This window comes from Pelodiscus sinensis, chromosome 3 (assembly GCF_049634645.1).
Source record: "Pelodiscus sinensis isolate JC-2024 chromosome 3, ASM4963464v1, whole genome shotgun sequence".
NCBI classification, from domain to species: Eukaryota; Metazoa; Chordata; order Testudines; family Trionychidae; genus Pelodiscus; species Pelodiscus sinensis.
In genome coordinates, this window is record NC_134713.1 from 156,223,092 (window position 1) to 156,242,867 (window position 19,776).

At 44.8% G+C, this 19,776-nt stretch overlaps 1 protein-coding gene across 4 annotated transcripts in view; it reads left to right on the forward strand.

The window, feature by feature from the left end:
- DNAH14 (dynein axonemal heavy chain 14) overlaps positions 1 to 19,776 on the forward strand; it is a 599,282-nt gene that overhangs the window by 359,822 nt on the left and 219,684 nt on the right. The gene's annotated exons all lie outside the window — the stretch shown is intronic.

Below are 19,776 nucleotides of genomic sequence, written 5' to 3' on the forward strand. Positions count from 1 at the left end.
GCTTGGGGATGCTCACATCCCTTCTATGTATAATATATGCTGTTCCTTCCCTCACTGAACCCATCAATCTCATAAATTCAGAATTAGAAGATTCCTGATAGATGATGTCGAAGCAAAAGCCTCACTCAGTTTACGCGGCTATACAGACAGTTTTATTGGCCAATAAAAGCAAAGTGAGCCAAACGTGGTCCCAGCAGAGCCGGGCCCAGTGAGGCTGGCTAATACAATTAATCCTAGTATTTTATACCCTTAACCAAACAAGTCTGATGTCAGGGCAAGAAATCAAAGCGAACTTCAAAGAGGAATTATCAGCAGAGAAAGAAACAAGTTTAGAGGGAGTTCGAGCTTCAGCTCAAAATAGTTCATTAAGACATTTCAACAGCGCATCCTTCTGGCCTCTCCCCACCTCGGTGAAGGCCAGTTCACTCCCTCTAGTATACGTGCAGACACAAGAAACTGAAATGGCTTTTGTTATACAGAATGGCTGTGTCTACATTGGCACCCTTTTCCGGAAAAGGGATGCTAATGAGACCAGTTGGAATTGCAAATGCCGCGGGGGATTTAAATATCCCCCGCGGCATTTGCATGAACATGGCTGCTGCTTTTTTCTGGCTCGGGGCTTTGCCGGAGAAAAGCGCCAGTCTAGACGGGATCTTTCGGAAAAAAAAGCCTTTTCCAGAAGATCCCTTAGGGTATGTCTACACTACAGCGCTAATTCGAACTAACTTAGTGCATCCCGTCAATGGCTCCCCCGCAGTTGGGGAAGCCGAGGGCGCCGAACCCCCGGATGACGGCGAGGCAGACCATCCTGCGGAGCAGCACCTGGTTGATGGCCTTGACCACCTGCAGAGAGACACAGCAAAGCGCGAATCACTGGGGCGCCCGGATGGCTGGAAGTCTTCGTGCCCTGGCAGTGCCCCGCGCCCCACTCCCGGAAGCAACGCCCCCGGGCGGCGTGTAGTACGGCTGGGACAGACCGACCCCTCCGGTGCGGGGTACTTTCGCCTCCTCCCCCCTACTCTCCCCATTTTCCCTGGGGCGGCCCATCCCCTCCTTGCAACCCCCCTCCCCCCCAGCCCAGTGACCGGCGAGTGCCGTACCTGCATGAGCACCACTGCGACGGTGGATCTCCCCACGCCGAACTGGTTCCCGACGGATTGGTAGCTGTCCGGCGTGGAGAGCTTCCAGAGGGCGATGGCCACACGCTTCTGGAGGGGGATGGCGGGCCTCATGCAAGTGTCCCTTCTCCCCAGAGCAGGGGCGAGCCACTCGCTGAGCTCCAGGAAGGTGTCCCTCTTCATCCTGAAGTTCTGGGTCCACTGCCTGTTTCCCCAGCTCTCCAGGACGATGCGGTCCCACCAGTCGGTGCTGGTGTCCAGACGCCAGATGCGGCGGTGCACGCTGGCATCCGGGTGCCGCTGCGGCTCCTCCACGGCCCCCAGGGAGGCCAGGCGGAGAGGCAGGGGGCTGACGTGCACCAGGTCGTGCCAGGCAGCCTCCAGCCATTGCTGGCAGGCTTGCAACAGCAAGGCCACAAACTGCACCAGAAACTGCAGGGCGAGCTCTGGCTCCATGTTGCCACCTGCGGCGGCGTCCCCGAAGGGAGCCACCGACACAGACGGGCGCAGAGAAAAACGCTTTGCTGTCCCTCAGCGAGGTAGGCAAGCAAGCGGAAAAGCTGAGAACCGGCTGTCCAGGGGGGTCCCTTTAAGCACGAGCCTCAGATAGCCTCAGACAGCAGCCACACAAAGCAACTACTGACCTGATCCCCTGCCAGAACCGGTTTCAGCCGCCCTTAAATGTGCCCCTGCGTCCAATCAGTGTGGATGCGCTAGTTCGAATTAGCAAAACACTAATTCGAACTAGTTTTTAAGTCTGGATGCGCTAATTCGAATTAGCTGTTCGAATTAGCGCTGTAGTGTAGACATACCCATACCAACTTGCATGGAGGAGGAGCTGTTGTTACTAACAACTGTCATTCACCAAAACAGGCACTGCCAAGGAACTGTTCTGTTTGTCCCCCAGTAATAAAGGTCAGATACACAATCCCAGGGGACCCTACAATCTATGCATACTTGGAGGTGCCAATATGGTCAGATCTGGTCTTTGCCCACACCATTGGTTCATCATTCACTTGTGTCATCTAACAGCTATGCCATATTAAGATCACCAGCAGTATTAAAGGTTCTGCCCAACCATAGAGTGGATCTGGACTCCTTTCAATGAGACTGGGGCTATGTCTAGACTACAGGCTTCTTTTGGAAGAAGCTCTCTTCACTGAGTGGTGTCCCTGTGGGTGCTCCACGCAGGTCTCGGTGCATGCCTGTGCCGGGGATTGGAGATTTTTGGTAGCAGTGCCCCTCGCACCGTGCCTGCACACTCAGCGCATCCTCCCTCCCAAACCCTCGGAGGCCGTGGAACACACGCATGGCGCAAATCCTGTCAGTTCCTTTTCAACCATCACTGGCTGAAGATGGAGTTCACAGCAGTGCTCTTCTTCCTGACAGGAAAAATTGAAATCCTCTATTATTTCTAGCTTTTTACTTCATAGTTTTATTTAATTTGACCTTTTTCAACATTGACTTTGCCAAAAGAAGAAGAAAAAAAGCAGCAGCCACGGTGGCAGCTTTACTTATCTGCTACAATGCCAGGTTCTCACGGCTTCAAAAAATATGATTCCTGCAGAGACTCAATGCCTTCCTCAGATGGCCATGCTTCATGTGTCAAATTCCTAGGGGAGTCTCATGTGGCACAGAAATGCCCTCATTGCCTGAATATGACGGCAAGGGCAAGAAAAGACCGAGAAATGTGACTGAAGACTATTCTCTGGGAAAAGTCTTTTCATTCACCAACGGACAAATCAGAGGAGGTGAGGGTACAGCAAAAGCCCTCACGTAGGGCAGCTTCATCACCCTACAAAGGCTCTCTAGCCACAAGAGCTTCCCCAGCATGATCCCTGTCCGAGTTGCTTAGAGCCTCTCATTCCCCGGTGCCATTAGTTTCTGGTACCAGTCCTCCACAAATCAGTCGACTTCTAACAAACAGCAAATTTGAAGTTTTGGTCAGGGACCCCATAAGTCCAGTGTGGTCCAATCTCACCTTCAGTCACTGCCTTTTTTACCATCAGTGGGCCCAAATTACCACAGACGAATGGGTCCTAGAAATTATCAGATCGGGCTATACAATCCCTTTTACTTCCATGCCCTCTACCCATCCTCCTACCCCGTCCCTCTTCAGGGACTCCTCTTATGAGCATCTGTTAAGGGCAGAGGTGCAGAAGCTACTTACCTTAGTAACTATAGAACCCATCCCCAAAGAACATCAGGGAAGGGGTTTTTACTCCAATTATTTCCTCACAGCCAAAAAATCAGGGTGCTGGAGACCAATCCTTGATCTCAGGAAACTCAACAAGTTCTTCACAACACAAAATTCAGGATGGTGATCTTAGCAACAATCATACCTGCTCTGAACAAGGGAGACTGGTTTTCAGCCCTCAACTTATAAGACACATATTTTCATGTGACTCCATCTGTCCCCCAGAAGATTCCTCAGATTTGTCATGGTACAAGATCATTATTAGTACAGAATCCTCCCCTTTGGCCTTTCTACAGCCCCTCAAGTTCTTTCAAAGACTCTAGCCATAGTCACGGCCTTTCTCAGGATGCAAAACATCATTATCTTCCCTTACCTAGAAGATTGTCTAATCAAGGGTCCTACTTATCAGCAAACTATCATCATGACAACTATTACCAGGGAATGTTTTTCCTGACTTGGCCTACTTATCAACATGCAAAAACCATCATACAGCCCACACAAAAGATAGAGTTCATTGGGATATTGCTAGACTCAGTCACAGCAAGAGCCTACCTTCTGCCACAAAGATTCAGGGCAATCTGTGACCTTGTTACACAGGTCAGACAGGCACCCTTCTCCATGGTCCAATTGTGCCTTCAATTACTGGGGTATATGGTGGCCACGACTTTTGTGGTCTTGTTCACAAGGCTGCACATGCGTTGCCTACAACATTGTCTCACAATCAACTATGTACCAACCCGACAGCCTTGTGAAGCACCTCTCGCTTTCTCCACCAGTGTTGCAGTCCCTCGAATGGTGGATATCTCTGAACAACCTCCTTGCCGGTATATCCTTCCACTGATGAAACCCTTCAATTCCTGCAAGAACAAATGCATCACTCATGGGCTGGGGAGCCCACTGTGGTGCAGGATCAATACAGGGCACATGGGCCCAACACAAGAGACACTTTCACATCAATATCCTAGAGCTCACAGCCATTTGCAGGGCTTGCGCCCATTTCCTTTCCCTGATAAAGGGCAGAACTATCCATGTCCTCACAGACAACGCACCGTCCATGTTTTATGTCAACCGGCAGGGGGGTGCCCAATCACACTCTCTGTGTGCCGAGGCAGTCAAATTCTGGAACTGCTGTATCAGAAACCAGATAACCCCAATGGCCATGTACATACGAGGAGAACAGAATGTGAGAGCCGACAAGTTGAGCAGACATTTCTCAGATCAGCACGATTGGGAGATCAATACTAATGTCCTCCTTTCAATCTTCTGCAAATAGGGATTTCCAACTATAGACCTCTTTGCAACACGTCACAACCACAAGTGCCATAGATTCTGCTTTCGGGTAGGACTAGGCAAGAGGTCAAAAGGGGACACCTTCACCATCTGCTGGACAGCTCCCCTACTTTACACCTTTCCAACACTTCTGCTTATCACCAAAGTGATTAACAAGATTTGATCCGATCGGGCCATCGTAATCTTAATAGCCCCAGCCTGGCCAAGACAGCCCTGGTTCCCTTACCTACACTACTTGTCAATAGATCAATCTATCCTTCTCCTGGCAGTGCCGAATCTCCTTGCACAGCACCACGGCAGTATACGTCACCTCAACATCAAAACCATGGAACTCATGGCATGGTTTCTCCATGGTTCTAGAATAAAGAACTTACCTGCTCAGACAGGGTCAAACAAGCTCTTCTGAACAGTCTGTGACCCTCTACAACAAGCACCTATCAGAACAAATGGATGCGTTTTCATTGATGGTGCATGAGGCGCAATTTGTACTCCACCATACCTACCTTACTCAACTATCTCATGGGCCTCAGTGACATGGGCCTCTCCATCAGCTCCGTCCAGGTCCACCTGTCAGCAATCACAGCCTTCCATGATCCAGTAGATGGCTTCTCTCTCTTCACACATCCCATGGTGAAGCGTTTTCTCACAAGTTTACAGAAAATGCGTCCAAACCTCCAACCCTGGTACGACCGTGGGACCTGAATTTGGTCCTTGACACGCTCACCAGGCCACCCTTTGAGCCATTAGCTGCAACGCCATCGCAGTACCTGTCTATGAAGGTGGCATTTGTAGTGGCAATAGCATCAGCTAGAAGGGTAGGAGAAATCATAGCCCTCATGGCGGACTCTCCTTTCACTACATTTTCCAGGGATAAAGTCATACTTAGACCTCACCCCAAGTTCCTCCCTAAAGTTATATCCAACGTCCATGTAAATGATCCCATTTATTTACCTGCCTATTTCCCTAAACCTCATGCCTCCACCAAGGAGACTATATTACATATGTTCGATGCAAGGAGGGCAATCACATTCTACCTCGATAGAACTAGAGCGACCAGGAAATCAGACAGACTCTTTGTTGCATGGTCAGGTCCACACACAGGAACAGCAATTTCGGCAGAGTGCCTATCCACTTGGATTGCAGGGTGCATATGTACCGTTTATAAACTTAGGGGCAGATTGCCACCGCAGCCCATTAGGGCTCATTCCACACATTTGATGGCCACTACAATGGCTTTCCTGAACAATGTTCCATTGGCAGACATTTGTAGAGCAGCCATGTGGTCCTCACACCATACTTTCGCAAAGTACTATGCCCTACACAAGGGGCCAATACCTTCCACATCTCTAGCAGATGCGGTCCTTCCTCCTTCCACTTAGACTCCAATGCCCACCTGCATCTGGTGGGTATTGCTACGGAGACACCTGAGTAGAGAACCCACAGGGACACCACTCAATAAAGAAGAAGTTACTCATCCTGTGCAGTAATGATTGTTCTTCTAAGTGGGTCCCTGTGGGTGCTCCACTACCCTCCTATGTTCCCCTTTGCTTGGAGTCTACAGGGACTTCAGGTAGAAAGGGAACAGATGGGATTCACGCCATGCACATGCTCCCTGGCCTCCAGGGGGTACTGAGTATGTAAGTGCAGCATGAGTGGCACAGCTACCAAAAATCCCTGATCCATGGCACAGGCACTCACCAAGAACTGAGTGGAGCACCCACAGGGACACACATCTTGAAGAACTATCGTTACTGCACAGGGTGAGTAACTTCTTCTTTCTGGAAGAGATCTTCCGAAAAAACTTAATCAAGAGCGTCCACACTGCAAAAGTGCATTGAAAAAGTGATCTGCTTTTTTGACAGATAGCGTCCACACTGAATGGACGCTATCTCACATGTAAGCTATGATTACTGTGGGCGGAATGGCCACCATGGGACCTGTGCTTTTTCCTCTTTCCTCTTCTTGAGAAAGAACTCTCTCTTCCCCGTCCATACATGCCTTTTTCCAAAAGAGCTCTTTCGGAAAAAGGCTTCTTCCTCGTAGAAAGAAATTTACCAATGTTAGAAAAAACCCTCTGTTCTTTTGATTTTTTTTCAAAAGAACGCGATTGCAGTGTGATGTAAGTGAAGTTTTTTCCGAAAAAAACTCTGTAGTGTAGACATACCCTGGGGTAAATTGGAGAGCTTCCTGGGTTTTATGAAGGTGGGAAGTCATCCCCAACAGAGGCTCAGAGATTTAAAGCACACCTTCCCACTCTCACAAGAGAGACTACCTCAGTGGTTCCCTTCTTCCAGGGGACCATTACCTCTGTGATATCTCAATCACTTATAAGGATCCAAAGGAATCCAATAATGAAACCTCCTGAACACAGAATAAGAGTCAAGGCATATATACCCACATGGGGGGAAAACCCCAACTCTCACAGAAAAAAATCAAAGGGAGAGAGAGAATCTGACAGCAAGATAATCATCTTCACTAGTTGAGTACGTCTCATCAGTCTCATTGTCACCAGCAGATAATTACAAGGATTGCCTAAAGAAAAGCTTTCTAGAGCCCTGTGAAAGAAATATGGGATATCATAAATTACGGGATATCCTCTATGGCTTGAGTCATAACCTTATAGATTGACGATGTCAACTTATCTTAAAACAAGCCAAAAAGATCAGACATAATCCAGCCATCTATGCTCCCACTCCAAAAATGAATGGAAAAGAAGTATTTTGTACCTTCTAAAGGGGCATAATATTGTTTCTCACACTCTGCTCCAGACTCTCTAGTGGTGCAGGCTGTCACCAAAAAGGAACAAGCAACACCAACACAGATCTGCACTCACAGATAGGAAGACCAAACATTGAGGCCTCTTTAGGAAAAAGAGAACTTAATTTCTGGCCATTTTCAGTTCTGCACAGCAAACTACCAGGCTTTAATGGCAAACTGCTTTTACTAGTTATAATAAGGGCTCTGAATTCATCAACGAGCTGGCTCCAGAACACAAACTTTAGTTTCAAATAGCCATAGAAGAGGGTATACTGATACCCACGTCTGCCCTCTAGGCTTTAGTAGATGCCACTGATACAGCCATCTGCTTGATGGCAACATCTGTAGTTATTATATAGGCTTTGAGGCTCTGAGCCTCTGGATTTCTCAAAAAGTCCAGTTAACTGTGGAGGATTTGTCCTTCAAAGAAATTCTCTGGGTGCTTATACTCCTGCACCACAGATAAGCCCTAAGCCTCAATCCTAAGCCTAGGCCCTAAGCCTCAGTCTTAGGGTATGTCTACACTACCACCCTAGTTCGAACTAGGGTGGTAATGTAGGCAACCGGAGTTGCAAATGAAGCCCAGGATTTGAATTTCCCGGGCTTCATTTGCATAAAGCCGGGCGCTGCCATTTTTAAATGTCCGCTAGTGTGGACTCCGTGCCACACGGCTACACGCGGCACGGACTAGGTAGTTCGGACTAGGAAGCCTAGTCCGAACTACCTAGTCCGTGCCGAGTGTAGCTGCACGGCACGGAGTCCGCACTAGCGGACATTTAAAAATGGCGGTGCCCGGCTTTATGCAAATGAAGCCCGGGAAATTCAAATCCCGGGCTTCATTTGCAACTCCGGTTGCCTACATTACCACCCTAGTTCAAACTAGGGTGGTAGTGTAGACATACCCTTACTGACAACAGCAGCTACTCACCTCTGTTACCAACAGAAAGCATATGAGCTTCTTAGAAAATACCAAAGAATACAGCACATTCCCCCTTGTTCTCCTTCCATGCCCAGTCTCCTACTGAGTAAGCCTTTTGACAGCACTGTCAAGAGATGTAAACCACTCGTCCTGGCAAATCTATTTGGACTGGTTTCCCATGCCCCCTTTAGCAGCCGCTTTATTCTTAGCATGATACCATGAAACATCAGGCAAATAGGTTCTGAAAACCACCACCACTAGCTAAACAATAATTCCCCTTCAAAACTCTGTCCTATCCGTCTCTAGAGACTCCTCTCACAGAGTTGCTTAGATAGGAAGAAGACTCTTTTTTCCCATCTGTGAGTCAATACCACTCCAGCAAAACAGGAAAGGATTTTACTCAAGGTATTTATTTATCTCCAAAAAGGAGGAGGCCAGAAGCCAATACTAAATTTCAGACAAATAAATGTCTTCATCTTTCCCTAAGATTCAGAATAATCACTCTGGCCTTTATAATCTGCTCACAAAACTGCTTATTTTCACATAGATATCCACCATGCACATAGGAAGTTCCTGTGACTTACAATCAGCCTAGACCATTGCCATTAGAAAGTACTTCACTTCCAACTCTTGACATTGCAGCAAGTCTTACAGTCATAGAATTCTGGAATTGGAAGGGGCCTTGAGAGGTCATCAAGTCCAGACCCTTGCCCTTACAGGAGGAACAAGTACTCATCCCTGACAGATGTCTATCTAACCTGCTCTTAAATACTTCCAGTGATGGAGATTCCACATCCTCCCAAGGCATTTTATTCCAATGTTTATCCACCCTGACAGTTGGGAAGTTTTTCCTAATGTCCAGCTTAACCCCCTGCAATTTAAGCCCATTGCCTCTTGTCCTATCATCAGAGGTCCAGGAAAACAATTTTTCTCCCTCCTCCTTGTAATATACTCTTAGGTACTTGAAAACTGTTATTATAGCCCCTCTCAGTTTTCTCTTTTCTAAACTGAACAAATCCAATCCCTTCAGTCTTCCCTCAGGTCATGTTTTCTAGAACATTAATAATTTTTGTTGCTCTTCTCTGGACATTCTCCAGTTTTTCCACGTCTTTCTTGAAATGTGGTGCCCGGAACTGGACACAATACTCCAATTAGTGCAGCATAGATCGGAAGAATTACTTCTCATCTTGATTGCAGCACTCCTGTTAATGCCTTCCAGAATTATTTTAGCTTTTTTTTGCAACAGTGTCACACTGTTGACTCATGTTTGGGTTTATGGTCCACTATGATCCCTAGATCTCTTTTTGCAGTACTCCTTCCTAAAGAGTCACTTTCCATTCTGTATGCATGGAACTGACTGTTCCTTTCTAAGTGGAGTACTTTGCATTTGTCCTTATTAAACTTCATCCTGTTTACCTAGGACCATTTCTCCAGTTTTGTCCAGATCATTTTGAATTATGACCCTATCCTGAAAAACACCAGCTTGGTATCACCTGCAAACTTAATAAGCATACTGTCTATGCCCTTATGTAAATAGTGGATGAAGATATTGAACAGAACCAGTCCCAAAACTGACCCCTGCAATACCCCACTTGTTATGCCCTTCCAGTATGACTGTGAACCATTGATAATTTCTCTCTGAGAATGGTTATATAACCAGTTATGCATCCACCGTATAGTAACCCCATCTAAGCTGTATTTCTCTAGTTTATTGATAAGGACATGTGAGACTGTATCAAATACTTTAGTAAAGGCTAGGTAGACCACATCCATCACTTCCTCTTAGCTGCAAGACTTCTTATACTATCAAAGAAAGCTATCAGATTGGTTTGACATGACTTGTTATTTACAAATCCATGCTGGATGTTACCTATCACCTTATTGTTTTCCAGATGTTTGCAGAGGAATTCCTTAATTATTTGCTGCATTATCTTTCCTGGGACAGAAGTTAAGATGACTGGTCTGAAGTTTCTTGAGTTGCTCTTATTTCCCTTTTTATAAAAATGCACTATATTTGCCCTTTTCCCATCTTCGGGAATTGCTCCCAACTTCCATGACTTTTCAAAGATGATAGCTAGTGACTCAGATACCTTCTCTATCAGCTCTTTGAGCATTCTAGGATGCATTTCATCACATCTGGTGACTTGAAGATATCTAACTTCTCTAAGAAATTTTTAACTTGTTCTTTTCCTATTTCAAATTCTAAACCTACTCTATCTCCTCTAGTGCTCACTATGTTAGGCATCCAGTCACCACCAGCCTTAGTGAAAACTGAAACAAAGAAGTGATTAAGCACCTCTACCATTTCCAAGTTTTCATAAAATCATAGAATACCAGCACTGGAAGGGACCTTGAGAGGTCATCGAGTCGAGTCACCTTCCCCCATGGCAGGACCAAATACTGTCTAGACCATCCTTGATAAACATTTATCTAATCTACTCTCAAATATCTCCAGAGATGGGGATTCCACAACCTCCCTGGGCATTTTATTCCAGTGTTTGACTACCCTGACAGTTAGGAACTTTTTCCTAATGTCCAACCTAAACCTCCCTTGCTGCAATTTAAGCCCATTGCTTCTTGTTCTATCCTCAGAGGCCAAGATGAACAAGTTTTCTCCCTCCTCCTTATAATAGCCTTTTAGATACCTGAAAACGGCTATCACGTCCCCCCTCAGTCTTCCCTTTTCTAAACTAAACAAACCCAATTCTTTCAGCCTTCCTTCATATGTCATGTTCTCTAGACCTTTAATCATTCTTGTTGCTCTTCTCTGGACCCTCTCCAATTTCTCCACATCTTTCTTGAAATGTGGTGCCCAGAACTGGACACAATACTCCAAATGAGGCCTAACCAGCGCAGAGTAGAGCAGAAGAATGACTTCTCATGTCTTGCTCACAACACACCTGTTAATGCATCCCAGAATCATGTCTGCTTTTTTTGCAACGGCATCACACTGCTGACTCATATTCAGCTTGTGGTCCACTATAACCTCTAGATCCCTTTCTGCCATACTCCTTTCTAGACAGCCGCTTCCCATTCTGTATGTGTGAAACTGATTCTTCCTTCCTAAGTGGAGCACTTTACATTTGTCTTTATTAAACTTCATTCTGTTTACCTTAGACCATTTCTCCAATTTGTCCAGATCATTTTGAATTATGACCCTATCCTCCAGAGCAGTTGCAACCCCTCCCAGCTTGGTATCATCTGCAAATTTAATAAACATACTTTCTATACCAATATCTAAATAGTTGATGAAGATATTGAAGAGAGAGGGTCCCAAAACAGACCCCTGCGGAACCCCACTAGTTATACTTTTCCAGCAGGATTGTGAACCATTAATAATTACTCTCTGAGTACGGTTATCCAGCCAGTTATGCACCCACCTTATAGTAGCCCCATCTAAGTTATATTTGCCTAGTTTATTGATAAGAATATCATGAGAGACCGTATCAAACGCCTTACTAAAGTCTAGGTATACCACATCCACCACTTCTCCCTTATCCACAAGACTCGTTATCCTATCGAAGAAAGCTATCAGATTGGTTTGACATGATTTATTCTTTACAAATCCATTTTCTATTATTATTTCTTCCTCTTCATTGAGCAATGGGTCTACCCTGTCCTTAGTCTTCCTCTTGCTTCTAATATATTTGTAGAAAGTTTTCTTGTTACCCTTTATGTCTGTAGCTAGATTGTGCTCGTTACGTGCACTTATCTTTCTAATCTTGCCCTTACGTACTTTATTTATGTATATTCATCCTTTGTAATTTGACCTAGTTTCCACTTTTATACAACTCTTTTTTATTTTTGATATCGTGTAAGATCTCATGGTTAAGCCAAAATGGTCTCTTTCTATACTACTTAGCTTTCCTATGAAGTGGAATAGTTTACTTTTAGGCCCTTTATAACGTTCCTTTGAAAAACTGCCAGTGGTCTTCAGTTGTTTTTTCTCTTTCTCTTGCTTTCCATGGGATCTTACCTACCAGCTTTCTGAGATTATGAATGTCTGCCTTCCTGAAAGTCTTTATTTTTCTATTCTCCCTTCTACCATGTCTTCAAATCATAAACTCTGATTTCATGATCACTTTCACCCAGGAAATTCAGAAAGGAATTGTGTATACAAAGGCAGTGTATCTCTGTCATCAGGATACATCAGTGTTCCTATACCTAGAAGACTGACTGGTTTTGAGACAGTCATGCCTGGAAGTGTGAGTAGAAACTCTTTTCCTAATCTTACCCCTAAAAATGTAGGAGTGAAAGCAGAAATGTAATAAGTATAAAGGTCCACTTTAGCTTCCTCACAGACTATAGACTTTATTGGAGTGATCTTGGATTCACATATATATCGTAGGACCTGTTTCAAGCTATGAAGGACCTTATCTATCAAGTTTGAGCCCACAGATGATAGTATAATCCTTTCTTGTCCTCATAGGCCCCATGGCCTCCTTAGTGACTCCTGTGTGATATTTCGTCTGTGATGTCTGCAGACAATTTATTTTCCAAGCAAACACAATCTAGAAATCTGTTGGTTCTCCACAGGCTTTGACAGCACTCAGCTGGGTGGGAAAATATTAAGATAGTGTGCATAGTGGTTCTCTTCATCATCCAACATCCACAAAATGGTTAATGAGAGATCCCTGCCTTTTATGCTGTGCAAAGTCTGCAATGGTTCTATCCATCCATTCACACCCTGTATAGTTAGGTTATGTTGGTCAACAAACAAGAAGGAGAAAGTTCCATCCTTCTTTACATAGAAGTTTCAATCTATGGAGTTGGTGCATCTGGCTTAGGGTACCATCATAAGAACATAAGAACGGCCGTACTGGGTCAGACCAAAGGTCCATCTAGCCCAGTATCCTGTCTACCGACAGTGGCCAACACCAGGTGCCCCTGAGAGGGTGGACCGAAGACAATGATCAAGCAATTTGTCTCCTGCCATCCCTCTCCAGCCAAGGACACCATTTTATCCCCTGGCTAATAGCCTTTTATGGACCTAACCTCCATGAAATTATCTAGCTTCTCTTTAAACTCTATTATAGTCCTAGCCTTCACAGCCTCCTCTGGCAAGGAGTTCCACAGGTTGACTACACGCTGTGTGAAGAAGAACTTTCTTTTATTCGTTTTAAACCTGCTACCCATTAATTTCATTTGGTGTCCTCTAGTTCTTCTATTTAGGGAACTAATAAATAACTTTTCTTTATCGGCCCTCTCCACACCACTCATGATTTTATAGACCTCTATCATATCCCCCCTCAGTCTCCTCTTTTCTAAACTGAAAAGTCCCAGTCGCTTTAACCTCTCCTCATATGGGAACCGTTCCAAACCCCGAATCATTTTAGTTGCCCTTTTCTGAACCCTTTCCAAGGCCAAAATATCTTTTTTGAGGTGAGGAGACCACATCTGTACACAGTATTCAAGATGTGGGCGTACCATAGTTTTATACAGGGGCAGTAAGATATTCTGGGTCTTATTTTCTATCCCTTTCCTAATAATTCCTAGCATCCTATTTGTCTTTTTGACCGCCGCTGCACACTGTGTGGAAGTTTTCAGAGAACTGTCCACGATAACTCCAAGATCTCTTTCCTGATTTGTCGTAGCTAAATTAGCCCCCATCATACTGTACGTGAAGTTGGGGTTATTTTTCCCGATGTGAATTACTTTACACTTATCCACATTAAATTTCATTTGCCATTTTGTTGCCCAATCACTGAGTTTGGTGAGATCTTCTTGGAGTCCCTCACAGTCTTCTTCTGTCTTGACTATCCTAAACAGTTTTGCATCATCTGCAAACTTTACTACGTCACTGCTTACCCCTTTCTCCAGATCATTTATGAATAAGTTGAAAAGGATTGGTCCCAGGACTGACCCTTGGAGTACACCACTAGTTACAACTCTCCAATCTGAAAGTTTACCATTTAGTCCTACCCTTTGTTTCCTGTCTTTTAACCAGTTCTCAATCCAGGAAAGGACCTTCCCTCTTATCCCATGGCCATGTAATTTACACAAGAGCCTTTGGTGAGGGACCTTGTCAAAGGCTTTCTGAAAATCCAAGTATACTATATCTACTGGATCCCCCTTGTCCACATGTTTGTTAACCCCTTCAAAGAACTCTAACAGATTAGTAAGGCAGGATTTCCCTTTACAGAAACCATGTTGACTTTTGTCCAACAAATTATGTTCTTCTACATGCTTCACAATTTTATTCTTTACTATTGTTTCGACTAATTTGCCCGGTACTGAAATTAGACTTACCGGTCTGTAATTGCCAGGATCGCCTCTAGAGCCCTTTTTAAATATTGGTGTCACGTTGGCTACCTTCCATTCATTAGGTACGGAAGCCGATTTAAAGGATAGGTTACAAACCACAGATAATAACTCAGCAATTTCCCATTTGAGTTCTTTTAGAACACTTGGATGAATGCCATCCGGTCCCAGAGATTTGTTAACATTAAGTTTTTCTATTTGTTCCAAAACCTCCTCTAATGACAATTCAATCCGGGACAGTTCCTCAGATTCATCACCCACAAAGGACAGTGCAGATTCAGGAATCTCCCCAATGTCCTCAGCCGTGAAGAAAGAAATCATTTAGTTTCTCCGCAATGGCTTTATCATCCTTGATTGCTCCTTTTATAGCTCGATCATCTAGGGGTCCCACAGGTTTTTTAGCAGGCTTCCTGCTTCTAATGTACTTAAAAAACATTTTGTTATTTCTTTTTGAGTTTGCGGCTAGCTGTTCCTCAAAATCTTTTTTTGCTTTTCTTATTACATTTTTATACTTGATTTGACAGTGTTTATGTTCCTTTCTATTTATCTCACTAAGGGTGTGTCTAGACTACATGCCTCCTTCGACGGAGGCATGTAGATTAGCCAGATCGGAAGAGGGAAATGAAGCCGCGATTAAAATAATCGCGGCTTCATTTAAATTTAAATGGCTGCCCCGATCTGCCGATCAGCTGTTTGTCGGCAGATCGGGGGAGTCTGGACGCGATGCCCCGACAAAGAAGCCTTTCTTCATCGACACAGGTAAGCCTGGTTTCACGAGGCTTACCTGTGTCGATGAAGAAAGGCTTCTTTGTCGGGGCATCGCGTCCAGACTCCCCCGATCTGCCGACAAACAGCTGATCGGCAGATCGGGGCAGCCATTTAAATTTAAATGAAGCCGCGATTATTTTAATCGCGGCTTCATTTCCCTCTTCCGATCTGGCTAATCTACATGCCTCCATCGAAGGAGGCATGTAGTCTAGACACACCCTAGGATTGGACTTCCACTTCTTAAAAGATACCTTTTTGTCCCTCACTGCTTTTTTTACATGGTGGTTAAGCCATGGTGACTCTTTTTTAGGTCTCTTGCTATGTTTTTTAATTTGGGGTATACATTTAAGTTGGGCCTCTATTATGGTTTCTTTAAAAAGTTTCCATGCCGCTTTCAGGGATTTGGCTCTAGTCACTGTGCCTTTTAATTTCTGTTTAACTAACCTCCTCATTTTTGTGTAATTCCCCTTTTTGAAATTAAATGCCAGGGTGCTGGACTGCTGAGGTGTTCTTCCCACCACAGGAATGTTGAATGTTATTATATTATGGTCACTATTCTCAAGCGGTCCTGTAATAGTTACCTCCTGGACCTGATCCTGCACTCAGGACTAAATCGAGAATTGCCTCTCCCCTTGTCGGTTCCTGCACCAGCTGCTCCAAGAAGCAGTCATTTAAGCCATTGAGAAATTTTATCTCCGCTTCTCTTCCTGAGGTGACATGTATCCAGTCAATATGGGGGTAATTAAAATCCCCCATTATTATAGAGTTCTTTATTTTGGTAGCCTCTCTAATCTCCCTTAGCATTTCAATGTCAGTATCGCTGCCCTGGTCAGGTGGTCGGTAATATATCCCTACTGATAATTTCTTATTATTGGAGCATCGAATAATAATAGAATCCATAGCGATTCTATTGAACATGTTGATTCACTTAATATTTTTATTTCGTTTGATTCTACATTATCTTTCACATACAGTGCCACTCCGACACCCACCCGGCCTGCTCTGTCCTTTCTATATATTTTATATCCCGGTATGATTGTGTCCCACAGATTTTCCTCATTCCACCAGGTTTCAGTGATGCCTATTATGTCAATCTCCTCATTTAATACGAGGTACTCTAGTTCACCCATCTTATTAGTCAGACTCCTAGCATTTGTGTACAAGCACTTTAAAAATTTGCCACTGCTTATTTGTCTGCCCTTCCCTGGTGCATTGGATTCCTTTGTATGTGGTTGTGTGTTTGCTCAGGCCCATGGTTTGCCCTCTGCCCTCCTCTCTTTCTGACTACAGCTTAGAGAATCTCTATCAATGGATTCTCCTCTAAGAGAGGTCTCCCTCCGATTTATGTGCATCTCCGCACTAATCGGCTGTCCCCCATCTCTTAGTTTAAAAACTGCTCTACGGCCTTTTTAATGTTTAGTGCCAGCAGTCTGGTTCCACCGTGGTTTAGGTGGAGCCCATCCTTCCTGTATAGGCTCCCCCTCTCCCAAAAGTGTCCCCAGTTCCTAATAAATCTAAACCCCTCTTCCCTACACCATCGTCTCATTCACGCATTGAGACTCTGAAGCTCCGCCTGCCTACCTGGCCCTGTGCGTGGAACTGGAAGCATTTCCGAGAATGCCACCATAGAGGTCCTGGATTTCAGTCTCTTTCCTAGCAGCCTAAATTTGGCCTCCAGGACATCTCTCCTACCCTTCCCTACGTCATTGGTACCTACATGTACCACGAACACCGGCTCCTCCCCAGCACTACACATAAGTCTGTCTAGATGCCTCGAGAGATCCGCATCAGGCAGGCAAGTGACCATACGGTTCTCCCGGTCATCACAAACCCAACTATCTATAGTAATAGAAATGTAGCCATGTTAGTCTGGTGTAGCTGAAGCAAAATACAGGACTATGTAGCACTTTAAAGACTAACAAGATGGTTTATTAGATGATGAGCTTTCGTGGGCCAGACCCACTTCCTCAGATCAAGTAGTGGAAGAAAATAGTCACAACCATATATACCAAAGGATACAATTAAAAAAAATGAACACATATGAAAAGGACAAATCACATTTCAGAACAGGAGGGGAATGCGGGGGGTGGGGAAGGAAGGAAGGTAAATGTCTGTGAATTAATTATGTTAGAGGTGGGGAGAGTTAGATGTCTGTGAGCTAATGGTATTAGAGGTGATAATTGGGGAAGCTATCTTGGTAATGGTTAAGATAGTTAGAGTCTTTGTTCATTCCTTCTCGGAGAGTGTCGAATTTGAACATGAATGACAGTTCAGAGGATTCCCTTTCAAGTGCAGATGTAAATGGTCTTTGTAGCAGAATGCAGGTGGTTAAGTCATTGAGAGAGTGTCCTTTCTGGTTGAAAAGGCAAGAAACTGTTTTTTCTTTGTGATCTTGTCTGATATCTGTTTTGTGGGCATTAATCCTTTGGCAAAGTGTCTGAGTAACTATCTTACCCATTACCAAGATAGCTTCCTGAAAGTAGGAATAAGAGTGTAGACGTAGCCCTGGAGTATAGATTATTCTAAGAGTTATGTTTTAAAGAAGGTCAGAAGTCACTAGTGCCCTCTAACCTCCCCCTCTAAACTCCCTCTCCAAACTCTCCTGTTTGCTGTTCCTGTTCGCGTTCTCCCTGGTCGCTGAGTCACCGGCTTATATATCTCTGCTAGCCCCTCCCCCTGACTGAGGCTCAGCCAATTAACAGAGGCTTCTAGATTTCAAACCTTTTAGAAGCTCCTTCAAACAAACAAACAAACCAAACAGACAAACACAAGCTCAGCACACTGCAAATAACTCCCCCACACACAAACACACACTCCAGACAGCCACTTACCACAAGGGTCCCGTTTTTACTCCTCTTTTACCTGGAGAACTCCCTCTCCAAACTCTCCTGTTTGCTGTTCCTGTTTGCGCTCTTGGCAGTGCACCTTCCAGAGACACAAATTCAGCAGACCCTTTTCCAAAGACAATGAGTGGGAAGTATGCAACTCAGCAATTTGTATCTATTCCTACCATGAGTTCTCTTTGCATTTCACATGAGCAAGAAATGTCCAGCCTACTACTCCTAAACCACCTGGAACCAAAACTCCAGAAAGGATTCATTTCTAGTACAGTGGTTGGAACCACTAATTTATACATTTCTGCCTACATCTCTCTTATTAATAAAGATCAAACAAGACAAAGTATTACTGGCTTCTGTATGGCCGAGACAGTTCAGGTTCACAAGCATTCTCCAGAAGGCATTGATCCAGGTCAGAGGCAAGATCACCCCTCCCAGTGCAGCCTTTCTTACCATCCAGTGATTTGATGTTTGGGTGGGTGACAAATTTAGAGATGTCATACTTGGAGGCTAGACAATCTACCCTTAGAATAGCAGTCTCAAGAGGGCAGCTGTGTTAATCTGTAATTTTAAAAACAACAAGTAGTCATGTGGCACCTTAGAGTATATCTATACTGTGGGTCAAAATTGAGTTAAGATATGCAACTTCAACTACGTTAATTGCGTAGCTGAAGTCAAAATAGCTTAACTCGACTTTTGGTGCTGTCTACACAGCAGGAAGTCGAAGGAAGAACATTCTTCCTTCTAATTTCTTTACTCCTTTAAAATGCGGGTTACAGAAGTCATAGTAAGAAGCCCATTATTTCAAAATTATTTTGAAATAGTGGGCTTGCCTTGTAGACTTGCACTCTGTTATTTCAAAATAAATGTGTAGTGTAGACATAGCCTCAGGGTATGTCTACACTACGACGTTAATTCTAACTAACTTAGTTCGAATTAGTTAATTCGAACTAAGCTAATTCGAACTAACGGATCCAGACTAAAAAACTAGTTCGAATTAGCGTTTTGCTAATTCGAACTAGCATGTTCACATTAAGTGGACCCTGAACCAGGCTTAAGGATGGCCGGAAGCAGTGCCGGCAGGGCATCAGAGGAGGACTTAGAGCGTGGAGATGCTGTGTCAGGCTAGCCGAGGGCTGTGCTTAAAGGGTCCCGACCCCCACCCCGGACAGACAGTTCTCAGGGGTGTCCCGCTTGCAAAGCAGTCCTGGCTTGGATTGCCCGGAGTACCCACGCTGGGCACATCACAGCACTCGGCCATCAGACCAGCTGCACTTGCTGCAGGCTGCCATCTGAGGAAAGGAGGCAATTGGGGGGCTGCAGGAGAGCTTCCATCCCCAGAAGCCCGCAGAGCCAGCCAAGTCCTCTCCATCGGGGGCGCGTCCCCCATTCCTCCCTCACCTCCTTCCACTTACCCTTCCCTAACCCCTCTTCTTGATGTACAAAATAAAGGACAATTGTGTTCAAAAATGGAATCTGTCTTTATTCAACAAAACTGGGGGAGACTGGGACAAGGAGGTGGGAGAGGGGAAGAGAGAGGGTGGGAGAGGGGAGGGCAACTAAAATGATCAGGGGTTTGGAACAGGTACCATATGAAGAGAGGCTAAAGAGACTGGGACTTTTCAGCTT